Here is a 15,286-nt window from a genome sequence, read left to right on the forward strand (position 1 = left end):
CCGACCTCATCTCGGTTGGAGGGACCGGCTCGATCGCGTCCTTCGCCAGCAGGACTTCGACCTCTGCACGCAGTACGTGTGCTTTCACCGTGGTGAAACGAATGCCAGAGAATTTGGGTGTGTGCCGGATGAATTGAATTTCGTAACCGAGGCGGACAGTGCGTAAAACCCAACGAGACGGGCTGGGAAGCTGAAGCCAAGCCCCCAGGGACCGTACGAGGGGAATTAACGGCACTACCGGGGTACCCGCGGTGGGGCGGCTGAGCGGGACAGGTGGTACTGCCGGTACGTCTGTTGAGACAGCATAAGTATCTACAGTATGTGTGTGTGTGACACTGACCTGAGCCCGCTGAGGGTGACGGTCGTCTGGTCTCCTCAGCGGAGAGCACAGACTCCGAGGAGGGTGCTGGTGGTCCCGTCTCCTCAGCGGAGAGCTGGGACTCCTCAGGACACCCGCTGGCGATAGAGGAGAGGGAGGAAGAGCATGTAAATGCCCGCTCACATCTCTCTCGATCCTCTGGAGACCTGGAGAAGGAATAGGAATGCACTCTTTTTGTGGTTTTGTGGGTGCTGGCGGAACAGAAACAAAACGAAACCAAAGATTCTCCACCCGGCCCTCTACCGGTGGAGGGAGCGATGCCATCACCGTCTCCCGTAGAGTGATCCCATCCAAATCCAGGTCGCCCGTCTCAGGGCCGCTTCGATTTCCGTTTACCACGGGAAGCGGGTGGGGCTGGCGGTGCGGGCGGGGCGGGCTGCCGACGCCTGTTCCCCCTCCGTAGCCTGGAAGATGTTCTAGTGGGGGAAGTGGAGGCAGCCGCCGCAGGGCGCCCTCGGCGAGGAGCAGACGGGGCCGCCGGCGCTGGAGGGCGAGATGCAGGTCGCTTGCGCCGGGGCATGATCTGAGCGATCGCCTCCGTCTGCTTCTGGGCGGCGGAGAACTGCTGGGCAAAAGACTCCACCGACTCACCGAAGAGGCCAGCCTGGGACACGGGAGCGTCTAAGAACTTGTTCTTCTCCGCGTCCGACATGTCCGCCAGACATAGCCATAAGTGGCGTTCCTGGACCACCATCGTGGACATGGCACGACCAATCGCCTGCCCTGTCACCTTCGTAGTGCGAAGAGCCAGATCAGTGGCAGCCCGGAGCTCCGAAAGGACGGGCGAGTCGTGTCCTCCCTCGTGCAGATCCCACAAGGCCTTCGCTTGGTGAACCTGCAGCAACGTCATTGCATGCAGGGCTGAAGCCGCCTCTCCACATGCCTGGTGGGCAGCGCCCGTTAAACCGGAGGACTGTCTGCAGGCACGAGAGGGGAGGGTTGGGCGGTCCTTCCAAGAGGGAGCGTTAGCCAGACACAGTTGCATCGCGACCGCGCGCTCCACAGGAGGGATCCCCGTATAACCCTTAGCGGCTCCGCTGGTGAGGGAGGTGAGGGGGGAGGGCTGAAACGGCCGTAATCTCGTAGAAAACGGCGACTTCCAGGTTCTAGTCAGCTCCTCGTGCACCTCGGGGAAGAAAGACACCGGTGGAGAGGGTTGTGAAACCCGGTCAGCTCCAAAGAACCAATCATCCAGGCGGGACGGCTCGGGCTGAGGGGGGGCACCCACTCTAACCCTACGGTCTCCGCAGCTCGAGCGAGCACGGCCACCATCTCTGGATCGAACTCCGGCGTCCCAACCGGACCAGAGGGAGGAAGGGCGTCGGGGTCCACGTCAGGGGGAGGAGGCCCACCCTCGGATGCTGCGGCGTCGGTGGACCCGGAGGGAGGCACAATGGATTCTAGAGACATCGTAGAACACGACGCTGAAGTCTCCATAGGCACATCAACCGGCTGTGGATGAGGAGGCTGAGAGCATGAGGACGAGTCCCCCGACCGGCTCAGCACAGTGATGCGGAGGTCGTCCTTTGAGAGCTTTACAGCCGCACCGTGGCGGCGTTCAGCACTCGCATGACGAGGGTTGCGCTTTTCCCGGAGGAAAGACAACCGTCTCCGCAAATCCACAAGGGACATGTTCTCGCAGTGAGAACACTTACCCCCAGCGAACGCTGCCTCTGCGTGCTCGATGCCCAAACACGAAAGACAACGCTCGTGACCGTCCTTCGGACCCATGTATTTGCCGCACCCAAGATCGCACGGACGAAAAGCCATCCTGAAAAGGACGCTGATGTCCGGATATACGAGAGAGTGGCTGCCTTTAACAAGGCACAAAGCTCTCTTGTATCACTCTTTTAGGGAAATTCACTCAGATGCTTAGTTGATGAGCGCACAGGAAGGCAACGCACACACTAAACTCAAAACAATAAACAGATTTAGAGCCGTGGAATAAGCGAAGCGTCCGCTGTGGTACTGCTAGTCCAACCAACTTCAGCAATCAGATCCCAACAGAGTAGAGTAGCTTCTCAGTAGCAGATACTGCAGGCTTTCGAAGCGCTAAAAAGCTAATTTCCATATTTGCACCTGCTGCTTATATAGGCACCTGGCGGGGCGGCGCCAGCATTATGCAAATATCTCAATGCCAAGTTCATTGGCGTTTTAGTAGTATTCGAAGCAGATTGGTCTCTCTAAGCGAGTTCCCAATTCGTCGGTCACGACGTGACGTCGTAGTGACCGACTGAAAGGGAACCCTTATTTAGTACTATATAGAACCATTTTTGTAAGAGTGTACCTTACACAAAATACTGGTGTGCATCTTGAGATCAAACATTGCCAGCAATAAGTTTAGACCATTGTTAACATTTTAAAATAAAGTTAAATTTAATAACATTATTAAATACATCAGCTCACTTGAGATCAAGTAGGTTGGATTTACAAAAAACACTTTTAGGTTTTATTCAGATTATTTACATCTTTGTTTCTAGTGCATGATTTTACATTTGGATCTCAAAAATATGCTTACATTTACATTATACTGTGTTACGAATGTCAATAATATTTCATATTTATTTTCAGGTTCCCTAACATTAGATAAGTTAAAAGTAGTCTGTAATCAACTGAATTTTTGTGCTGCGAGGGGAGAACTGATGACAGTGAAGTGCTTTTATTCAAACATCAACATCAAAACTGTATTCTGGTTCAGTCAGAAACAGAGAACAAACTGGAGAAACAAAAATGAACCTGAAGATTTGACTTTAGATTCAGATTACTCAGGACGAGTGGATCAGTGGATCACTGAAGATCTCTTATATCTCACAATATCAGATCTAAGAGAGAGAGACAGTGGAGAATATCAGGTCATGATCATTATGAAGGATGGAGTTAAACATCTCAGCTCAGACACAGTCAATCTAACAGTCTCAGGTACATTTACATTCTCATCAGTCCAGTTAAACTCTTTTCATTTCTCATCTAATGTAAGGTTTTCATTATTTAGATGTACAGGTGAAGATGAATCCTGAATCTACAGATGGACAAGTAAAACTGAGCTGTGATTCCTCCTGCCTTTGGACATTAAGATCTGGTTACCCCTGGTACAAGAATGGTGAACATTTATCATATGACCAAAGCATATTTGTGTCATCCAGTGGAAACACTGACAGATATTCCTGCTTTACCTCTTCACCTGTGTGTAAGTCTGACATTTATGAAATATCTAGATTAAAATGGAAGAGCAAACTTTGCAGTTTTCTTGTTGATTCATATACAGTGTGTTCCTGTCTGCCATTATTTGACAAACTGATTAATCCAGGTGTGTCTGATTATTGTTGTCTGATTACTACTGAGGTCAGGCACACCTGGATTAATCAGTTTTTCCAATAATGGCAGACAGAAAACAAGGAGCTGGCTGAAGTTCAGGAAGTAGTGCAGCTGGGCATAAAGCCTATTGATTGTGAATGTGTCGTGGATTTTTCAGGAGAATCAGAGACGGCTGAGATGTAAAATTCTCTTCAAAGTATTTTATTAAAGAATTGTGTCAGACAGCTTGAAACACAATACTGGTCATAGGGTGTGTACACCTGGTAAAATGATAATGACAATGACCCCGTTCTGAGTTTTTCAGTATATTATATAGTGGTCCAATAGCCCTGCCTTTCTTTCACTCATTTCTGTCCCAATGCTCAGCAGACTCCTACCTTCAGGCCCCTTAAAGGCTCTCTAAGAGAATTCACGCGTTTTAGACCACAAAACATTTTTTGTTACATACAGCAAACATCTCCTCACTCTCAGCTTGCTGCCTGTCCGCTGATCAAGCTGTAAAAAACGCGATCTCTGTAGACAGCCAAGCCTCAACAAACTCCATCTTAAGTTTCGGTTTATTTTCATTGTCGATCCTGCTTTCCTCCTCGAATTTGCACCACGGAAGAGAAGAAACCCGAAGGAGGACGTAAAAGAAAGACTTTTTAAGTCGCTGAGAAGAGGAGAAAATTGTCAGAAGAACGTAACTTAATGTAACCAGAGTCGTTATTGGAGAAACATTTCAACACTGGAGAGCAATGAAAGAACAGAGAGGTGTCAATACAGACGCGCAGTTCGCAAAAATTCTTCCTGACAGGTAACAGTGATTATTCTTTCTTTGTGGAATAATTATTGTTGTACTGTTATTCAGGTATATTGACATTGTTTGTGTACTGTAGTTGTAAGGACCAGTCTGCTACATGCTAGTTGAAATGGGAGTAGCGTCGAATGATCTAACTTTACGTCTTATGCAGGGGCGAAAATCTCATCTAAATGTTGGGGGGGACAATAAACATAAAATTTTTCAAGAACAATTTTTGAAGGGGACACCAATAATACAGGCAAAATTGTACTTGCAAGGAAATGGGTACAGATAGAAAACGTTTCTCTTTCTCTATGAACGGACGCAAATTTAATTTTAATACATATGAATGCAGAGGTGAAAAGAGTAATACAATTTTCTACTTAAGTAATAGTAAAGTTACTTTAATAATATGTTACTTAAGTAAAAGTAAAGTTACTTTAATAATATTTTACTTAAGTAAAAGTAAAGTTACTGGTCTAAAAATCTACTCAAGTAAAAAGTCATTTTAATTTTAAGAGTTACTTTTTTACAGCGGGGAGAGGTTTCTAGTATAGTTCACAAAGGAAGGATATATACATCTCAAACTATGTTTTTAATTGTAAACATCTCTACAATTAAAGTGCAATAACAAATGTTAATAAAATAAAAAGCTTTTTATAACTAAGAAACATTTATGGAATTATTTAATGATTTTTACAGGTGAGTTATGCACTTTTGAAGCAAAAATAATATGAGGTCAGCAGCTAGTAAATACAATCATTATATGAAAGTTGTAATTGATGTATTGCTGGTAACATACATTGTTATTAAACTATATACATAAATGAACATATAATGAGATGAGTGCCATGGCTATACACTATACATCCTTTACACGTTTATTAGCTCCCAGACCTGTGTACCTGATGTCTTTCAATCTATCTCTCTCGCGCTCTCTCTCTCTCTGCAATGTCTAATGATCTGCGCATTCTCGAGGACGTTCTCAAGTTGTTTGACTTGACGCGAAGCTGCTAGACCTCGGAAGATAATGCGCATGTATTAAAAATGCATCGTGCAAATTAGCGGTTAAACACGGTCGGCAATTCTCAAACTCCGTACTCAAGAGCATGAACCCTACCTGAATGAAACAATCGCTTTGCGTCAATGGCCAGGGGTTTCTTTCGTAAGAATTGAATTGAGGGTCTGCATTAGCCTGCGCCTGTCTCGTCCCTCTCCATGGTTCTTTTTGCGCGTTCCCCCGCCCATCAATCAATCATCCGACCGTGGCGCGTCTTTATCACCTTACTTTTTTATTTATTTTTACTCAGTAACGGATATGATTTAACATGTAGCGAAGTAACCAACAATACTTTAAACATACTTAAGTAAAAGTAAAGTACAGATTTTAAAAACTACTCAAAGTAAAAGTACACAAAAAACTCAGTTACAGCAAGGTGAGTAAATGTAATTTGTTACTTTCAGCTCTGCCTCACCTCTGCATGAATGCATAAAAATGTTTTCTTGATCGTTTATCTGCTTCTGTTCTCAGAAAACGAAATATGTTCATGTTTATATGTCAAAATAGTCCAGTTTTAAAACATATGAGGATAAACTGATAAGTGATGGGAAACGTTGTATTGTATATAGCTTATTAACGCGTCGGCTCCGTACACTTCTCTACCACCGGAATGTGTGGTGGTGAGGTAAAAGGGGCGTGGGCAGTGGACCAAACCACTGTGAGGCAAGGGAGGGGGAATCCAAATATTTAAAACGTTTTTTTGTTGTTGCTCCGTTTGCATTTGTATTGTTTCACTTCTTACACAACTAGTTTAAGTATTATAAATCATTAAATTATTTTCAATACACATATTCTAATGATAATTTAGGGGGGACAACCCTCAGATAGGGGGGGTCCTGTCCCCCCCGACCCCCCCGGGATTTCCGCCCATGGTCTTATGTGTTTATTATCATCATTTCACATAATGAATCCACTGACGTGAGTCACGCGACACAGCATATGCCGGTGTTAAACAAACACTCGTGTTCAAATACTCGTGCACGAGTTTTGGAAGGCGTTCCCTAGAAATGAGCTGTGAAGGAGGGAGGCTGTTCTTACGCATGCGCTCATTTAAAAAACTCAAAACATCCTCTTTTGTGCCTTTAACCCCTTCTCCTACCTCATAACAAACTGGTTGTGATATACCTTTATCTCTGTACCCTTTAAGACATACACAAATCCTCCCATGGATGGTGAAACACAGTGTCTTTGTTCTCTAACACATCATACAACTATATCGCTATTCCCACCACGGTCACCCGTATCTCCTCCAGGCCCAGCTGTGGAAAAACACATACATGTGCAAGCAACAGAGAGACAACTTTATTCATGTAGACCTTGACCATGAAACACATTAAAAGTATACCATATAAAACATTTATACTAATCTATAAGATAAAACACTCAACATTTCTCGACCATAAATGTTACAGAAGTATTTTGTGACTCTTTCAGGTGTTTCTAACAGTAGCTGTTGGGCTGTGACTTACACCTCTACAAGAGTTTGTGCTTTAGTGGGATCAACAGTAGATATTCACTCTTCATACTCACATCCCACTGGATATACAGTAGAGAAAACATACTGGCATTACCGTTATCGTGGGAATTTCAGTGATCTGCGTGAGGATCCTCAGTTTGCTGGCCGTGTGGAGTTTGTGGGAAACACACTGAGAATCAAAGTAGCCAGCACACGTGACACTGGATTTTATCAGTTCAGTTTCATCACTAACACATCAGATAAAGTTTCTGGTTCACCTGGAGTCTATCTTACTGTTACAGGTAACTGCTCATAATAAACTCTCTGTAAAGCTGCTTTCACTGATCAGATTTGGTTTGGTGTTTTGGTTACTGCATATATGATGCTGCTGTATCTCAATCGCTTCTTTGCTGTGGAATCTTAACTCACTTAACCAGTATTACCAGTTGGACCATGCAGTTTACCAGCTTGCAAGCATGGTTGACCAAATTTTGCTGTTAAATAGTGTGAATATGTTGGTCAAGCAGCCAGGCCAGCAGCAAACCCGCACTTACCAGTCTAATCCAGTATTAAAACTGAAGCTGGTATAAACTGGTTTCATGAGTTGTCACACAGTCTCTTCCTGTTTACCTGTAAGTGGATGGTTTGTGGCAAATTTGCAAAGTCGCTCAAGACTTTATGTTGATGTTGAGGACACTCATCACAGAGGTCTTCAGATTTAAGACAAATACACTAATCAACATTTGATGTTGATCAATAGTTAATCAAAGTTGCTTTTAGACAAAAAGTATTGTATTGTTCAAAACACAAAAATAACTTTTATGAAGGGTTTTAATTCACTTTAAGTTGACTGTATATTTATGTTGCACTCATGCATTTGACAGATGCTTTTATTCAAAGCAATTTAAGCTGTGTTCACATTATCACTGTAAAAAAAATTGTGAAATTTACGGCAAATTACCGGCAATAAAGTTGCCAGCTAATACCTGTAAAATTACAGTAATGTCCAGTAATACAAAATTACAATACATTACCGTAAAATAAAAACGGTACCTTGCTGTAGTTGTGTTGTGGTTTATTTACGTTATTTTACAGCTTTTAAATGAATAAATATGGTATAATAATTATATTTATAATGCCCTGGAAAACAACTCGGTTCATTAAGAAAATCAATTGCCTGATCCATTCAAGTTTATATATATATATATATATATATATATATATATATATATATATATATATATATATATATATATATATTCACGTGGTGTTAGTACTGAAAAACTTAATTCATTTGAGTCCACAGAAAACAAATATAACTTTAAACTTAAACTACAAACATTTAATGTGCAGTAGTGTTATAATCAATTTCACACAAATCTCATGTAGTTCATCACAAACAAACTACACAATAACTGCTTTGAAATAAAACAACAGGCAGTATAACATCAATGATCTACTGCCTATCCTTGACCTAAACAGCCACACTACTCTTCAGCACAATGGTAACCCAAAAACTGAGTCAAATCCTTACAAAACAAAACATTAAACACTAAGACAGGGGTCTTCAACTACTTTTCTTCGGGGGCCAGATTTTAAAATTGTAAATATGACGCGGGCCAAACTTTTACCCCTATTTTTATTTTTGATATATTTTTTACTTTTACCATATATGTGTGTGTGTGTTGTTGTCATTTTTGTTACTTTTGTTGTAGTATATTTGAAAAAAAAAAAACATATTAAAAACATGCATTTTCAAAAAAAAATTAATTTAAAAGCCATTTAATTACTGAAAACTCATATTTTCTTTATTAATATTTAAAAACAATTGCAGTTTAACATGTAAGAGCCAAATGTTAATAGTAAAAGTGTAAAAGATCAACACTCCTAAACATATTTTGTTTTTAACTGTTTACTTTCATTAATTGTTACATGTCAAGTACTCAAGTCTTCTCCTAATGACTAAAATTGCACTACATGTTTTCTTTTTTAATATTTTATAGATACATAGGCTAAACATTGTACATTACATACAGATATAACTGTCGGGAGTTCGCCCCCTAGTGGCAGTCGTAACGAAAATGTAGTTTAATTGTAAATCTGTCATGGGAGAGAACCTTTAATCTACGAATATATGTATAGTTAATAATTTACTTACCAGTAATTAAAGTATTTAAGTGTTACTGATAAAGTAAAACAAAAAATAATTAATAATTTTAACTTTGCACACAGTTTTGATTGGAACACACTGAAATACATCACTTCCGGTCGCCGCCTCACATGCGGTGTAGTCGCATAAGTTTATTTTCTTGAATGCATCCAAAGCTCGAATTGGATCAGATAATTACGCACCCGCAGATGGTTGGCACCCCACACAGCCCCTTTCTGTGTTGTCTTGTACAGTGTAAAGGTAAAAGTAACCACGCTGAATTTAAATCAGACTATGGTCGTTTCTCAATAAGGCTGCAGCCAGTGCTGTAGTCCAGGGTATACGCAGGTATACGGCGTATACCCACTTCTATTTCAGTCGGAATTGCGTAGACCCACTTCTAAACAGTGATTTAGTGAGGGTATACGCAGGTATACGCCGTATTTCCACTTCTCTTGTAGCTAATCCAATCGCATGATGGAAATAAACGCAAATATACCCTGAAACACTCAGTAAAATAAGTTACTTATGCGAGGAGGGCCAAGGCATCGGATATTTTTTTAAATATGATTCCCCTAAACACCATTGGGCTAGGTTGCCGTCCATCTGACAATGCCCAACGCAATTGGATTAGAGAACTGTCAATCACTTCCTGGTTTACTGCCTGATATCATTAATAGGAAAGATTAAGCGAACTACTGCAACTTTTATTTCCAGATTTACAAACAACCTCGCAATGCTACATCCCCGTTTTTAGCTAGCAGTTTAAGCTAAAAATAGTAATCAACATCAGTGTTGTAAACCGGCAGCTCAGCTAACGATTGCCAGCGCCCTCGTCCGCTCCATCCGCCTCCCGCACCCCGAGTCAGAGAGGATGCCGACAGAGATGCAGCCCGTCCTGCTACAGTTTCCATCAAAGACGTCAAACAAAGTGAGCACTTTTAAAATTACAGGAACTTGTAAATTATGTTAATAACTTATCGCAGATCTCGAATTATGATTTGCCCGGCCATCGCTGTATGTCAAAACTGCACTGACAATGAATCTGTTTAAAATCATTAAATCAGTTATTTGTTATGTCATATTTAGATAAGTGTTACAGTACTTGACAAAAATATATAAGCATCAATTTAGAAACCCTGCATTGGGTTAAGAGTGTCATATGTTGTAAAATGTATTTCAATACAGATTAAATACTGTTATTTTTATGTTTTTATGAAAATATTGAGGCTTTTATCCAAAGTGACTTACAGTGCATTACAAAGTATACAGTATATTAAAGTTTGTTAGAACTATAACTAATAACTATGAACTAATCTCTTAAAACACCATGCTTCCCTCATCTCAGTGGCGTGCACAGGGGAGGGGCCACAGGGGCTCAAGCCCCTGCCCCTTTTGTCTCAAAATGTAATGTGCCCCTCTCCACTAATAGTAAATAATAATGATTATTATTATACATATTATTATGAATAACAATACGCGTCTATATACAACTGCCACTAACATTAATAATAAAAAAATAATATAATGTTTTATCCTTTGGCGGAGGTGGGGCGGTAGGCGGAGTTTCCTTTGCAGCACGCACTAGCAGTAGCCGCGAGTCTTCAAAAATAGCTACACGAGCGTCACGAGCAGCAGGGCAGCAGGTTTGCGACATTGTAGTCTGTACGAGCTTTAAGGCTCGTACAGACTACATGACTTTAAAACGTTGGTCCGAACTGTGCGGTTCACACTACATGACTTGCTCTCTGTGAAATCAGGAGTGCTCACGTTGTTGATCAGTTCACACCACACGACATAACGTGACTGCCCCACAACAGGAGGTAACGCACTACACGAGTTGAGAACAACTCTATCACCCGGCGATTCTATCTTGTCCACAAACCACGTTTTGTCACGAAAAATCACGCGATAAAACAAACCGGAAATGACGCGAAACAACACGCGCACCAGTAAACCCACAGAAGAAGAATCAAGACGACGCGCAAAACTTTTGTTTGTATAGACTTCAGACAGAAATTAGTGCTGCAAACCGTTTGCGCGATGCAAAGCCGCAAAAGAAAAAAAATGAAGAGATGTGTGTGGAGAGGTGGACACCACACGCGGACAGCAGGGATTTAAGAGTTGGAGGTGAGTACAGCTTGTTTATATAGGAAATATAGCTGCATGCTTATGTTTGGCTATGATCACATTTAAAATATCAACGTGTTGTCTACTGTGTTTAAAAGCTGTGTTTCTTGATTTAATTATCGTTCAAATAGAATAGGACAGGCTTCGCAAAGCATGACTTGGAGAGCGTTTGTCTTTGACCCTGCGATTCTATGCAACAGGTTTGTGTGATTTCATTTCAAACGAATATGAACTGAATGTTGTCATTACGTTTTTTTTCTGTCTGGGTATGTTTTTGAACTTTTTGGTGTCATGCAGGTGACACGTTCAAGTCCCTCAGGTTCAAGTCCAGGATGGGGGACCAGCACCATCTCACAAATAGTTTTGGATAGCTGTTCTGTACCAGGTTATAAAGGACGATTTCTTGAAGGTAGGGTTATTACAAACTATCTATCTATCTATCTATCTATCTATCTATCTATCTATCTATCTATCTATCTATCTATCTATCTATCTATCTATCTATCTATCTATTACTTCTTCATTTAAAAAAAAGAACACCCATAACATTGTGGACATCTTTGATAAAAGTATTTTAGTAAAAACTGTTATTAGAAACAGGGATATAGTTCCGAAAAGCACAAGTAATATTTATTTTTATGTCTATACATACCTGTATACATTAATTTCATAATTTTATCTGAGCTTACACTATGTGTATATTAAAGTATTTTGTGTATAAACATGAATTATGTTAACACAGCAATAAATATAAAATTACTTCCAAACCTTATATTGTAATATTTGTTATTCTACATGTTGTTTAGTCCCTAGTTTATCTTTATACTTATTTATATGGATTAAGTAAGAAGGGGTCTCATTTATAAAGCATGCGTATGCACAAAACAGTTCTGGAAACATGCGTACGCCAGTTACCACACAAATGTTGTGATCTTTAAAAAAAAAAAAAACTTAATGGGAGAATAGGCTTGCATGGTGGGATCAGAAGATAATTAATGTACGCACACTTGCAGAAAGGGAACATTGCTTTGTCTGTATTTTTTGGCGTATGCCATTTTTTGGCTTTTGTGCATACATAGACTTTTAGTAAGGATCCTACTCACAGTTTTATAAATGAGACCCAAGGTGTTTGACTCACAAAAGCATGGCTATCCAAGTTTGTTCTAGATATAACTATGCAAATAAATCCATTGGAAACTGTAGTCTTGAATATATAATAATTTAATCACTGACATTTGGTGTGTCCTATTGTTTTAGACACCATCAACGGAAGGAGAGTGGCATAGCCGTGGACTTCGAAAGGAAGTGGCAGTTTCCACATTGCTTTGGGGTACTTGCTACCACTCCAGCTGTAGCAGACTGCTGACCAAAACATGGTTGATGGGCAATGGAAGAATCGTGGGATGGGTGCTTTTCAACCGATGAACGCCACCTCACATCGCAATTGTATGGCAACAGCAAAAGTGCAACGCACTCTGATGCGGGACTACTTTGTCTCACCAGCGGGTAGTGTTTATTGGCAAGTTCAACACATTTTAAAAGGAACTGATGTAGAGTTATCCCTGCAAACAGCAGATTAAAGCCAGTTATTGTCAGTTTAGGACATTAGTTTTCTTGTGTGTTCTAAAGTCCTGTATTTGTAAAGAACACAATGTGGTTCACTTTTTCATTGTTTTAAGTATTCTGTTTATTGTTGTGTTATTATTCAATTAATTTTAATTGCATACAAATCAAAAGGTGCAGGAATGTAACAAATAAAGGCAATCTGCATGTTGCAATTAAGTGCCTTGTACTAACTTTATTTCTTGATCCACACTCATTATTCACAGAACATTAACAATGTTTCTATACTACGGCGCTAAACATCAACATATCTGATCATGCTAAACATTTATGGGGATTGTGATGATAAGCTCTGGGCATTTTTACTCAATGTGGATTAATCTAACAGCCAATCACACACAATTATATTACGATATTTATATATCACCCAGCCCTTAAAGGGGCTCTACATAGGGAGTTTTGTAATGTTTAATTGTGTTAATGTGGTGCACTGCACGTGTTCTAACAATTTATATTTTGTCTGTCCACATAATATACATTCAAATGTACTACATTGTTTTCAAGTTGCACAAACAACAATGCAAGGCTATAAAGCACTATTCATATTGGCGGTTTTTGTAAAATATGACAATGTGTTTTATACTTTTATACTTTGTTGCATTAAATGTATTACTTTCGATAGACCCTTTATTTCATGAAACAGCACTGGGAAATTCAATCTAAACCCTTCAACAAGTTTAATCACCTTATTGATAAATATTATACATAGTAAAGTCAATAGTTTGTAAACAAAAACACATTGGGACCGGACCGCACATGTCATGCATGATATATGCATAGGGTAGGTTGTTCAGGTGACAACATTGATCTGCTTCTGTCAGTCTCCAGGGCGTTGTATAGCATCACCATTATGCTTCTTTTGAGATGTGATAAGAGAACTGGGTCTTCAATATTCCTCAATTCCAAAGCCATGGTTCCCAAATGAAGTTAATGTATCCCTAGTTGTTTGTGAGTCCACTTGTGCAACAGTAAAGTCTAAAATCAATAAATAAATGCAATGTTTCCAGTTAATATTTACCTCCACACTTTATTTTATTTGTCTACTCAAACTAAATATGAGAATTTATTCCTTTGTTTACAAGCTCTTTCGACTGGTACAAAAGGCAGATTGTAATGTAACTGAATATCCTCTAATACACAATATATAACAATAAACAGAAGTACAGTAAAAAGAATTATACACTTTATAATGTTTTACAGACATATCCCCAAAATAGGATTACGCTAGCTTCTATAATATGCATGTATATGGAAATATGACCAATTAATTTACATTTTACCCTATAACATTTAGATAATGTAATAATAACATTTGCTCACCTGGCTGTTTTACAGCGTTTGCTCTTTCTCTCCACCGTTTCTTTTTCTCCGCGCAGTTGTGGTAAATATATGTGAAACGTCATACAGACATTTATGCCTGAGTTCAATGTTTTCTTGGTGACATGCTGCTCATCTTTCCGTGTGACGTCAACCCCTCGTCGGATTGGCTTTAGCTCGTGACATCATAGGAGGTTGAGTCGCGCGACAGCTCCAGATATCTAACAAGCTAGATATTTTTCTGGTGTCGGCGACGCGTCTGCGAGCCGTCTGCGAGCGTCTTTGATGCGTTGTTGGCTCTTTCATACCAACAGATTGGCGAACGTCGATCGCCCGCTAATCCCCCGCGATTTGCACCCGATCACACCCCGACCTGTCGGCGAGCGAACGATTTGCAAATCGGGCTTAAATCTGGCTTAAAATCATGTAGTGTGAACTTAGCTTAAGCTAATAGGGAAAATAGACATTTATCCTACATGCTGCTACTGTAAGGTTTGCGACAGCATGTGAGTTATGCTTAACTAATTCGTAAAACTAGATTTCAGCTGCTTTCTGAAAATGTTCTCATACTTTCTGTAATGTTTTCATCGAAGGCCAATGTTACGTTACATCCTCGTGTTATTAGTTTGGAGAAATTAATCTAGTGCAATGAAATCTAAGACCATGTCCATCTCTAAATTGTAAGGATGGAACTTATCAACTTTATATTATTTAAAAAAAAATTGAGACAGTAATGACTTAATTTGTGTCACAAGTTATGAAAATGAAAATCGGACTACATACCTGTAAAATGAAATATGACCCGCGGTCGTCATGAAAGCACTTCACAAAACAACATTTCTCGGGGCTTCTGGTTCAAAGGCATGCATGTTTGGAAACCTATTGATTGATTTTATATGTTTACTTCTAATTTCTAAAGAAAATAGTAATATTTATTCAATTTTTATTCCAAACGCGGTGATATGAGCCACTGTTGAACTGACCTTTACACGAGTCTGTTCATTCATACGTGACGCCTGAGGGCGCCCTCGTGCACCATCGCGCAGAGACACTTTAGAATTGACACACGAAGAACG

The 15,286-nt window shown here is 40.4% G+C and overlaps 1 long non-coding RNA gene across 1 annotated transcript; it reads left to right on the forward strand.

The window, feature by feature from the left end:
* Window positions 1-10,819: 10,819 nt before the first annotated feature.
* Window positions 10,820-13,052, forward strand: LOC135741057 (uncharacterized). Its single transcript, XR_010529325.1, has 3 exons — window positions 10,820-11,470; window positions 11,568-11,679; window positions 12,528-13,052. It is a non-coding gene; the product is annotated as an uncharacterized lncRNA (long non-coding RNA).
* The last annotated feature ends 2,234 nt before the right edge of the window (window positions 13,053-15,286 follow it).

The sequence above is a fragment of the Paramisgurnus dabryanus genome, chromosome 24 (assembly GCF_030506205.2).
Source record: "Paramisgurnus dabryanus chromosome 24, PD_genome_1.1, whole genome shotgun sequence".
Classification (NCBI taxonomy): domain Eukaryota; kingdom Metazoa; phylum Chordata; class Actinopteri; order Cypriniformes; family Cobitidae; genus Paramisgurnus; species Paramisgurnus dabryanus.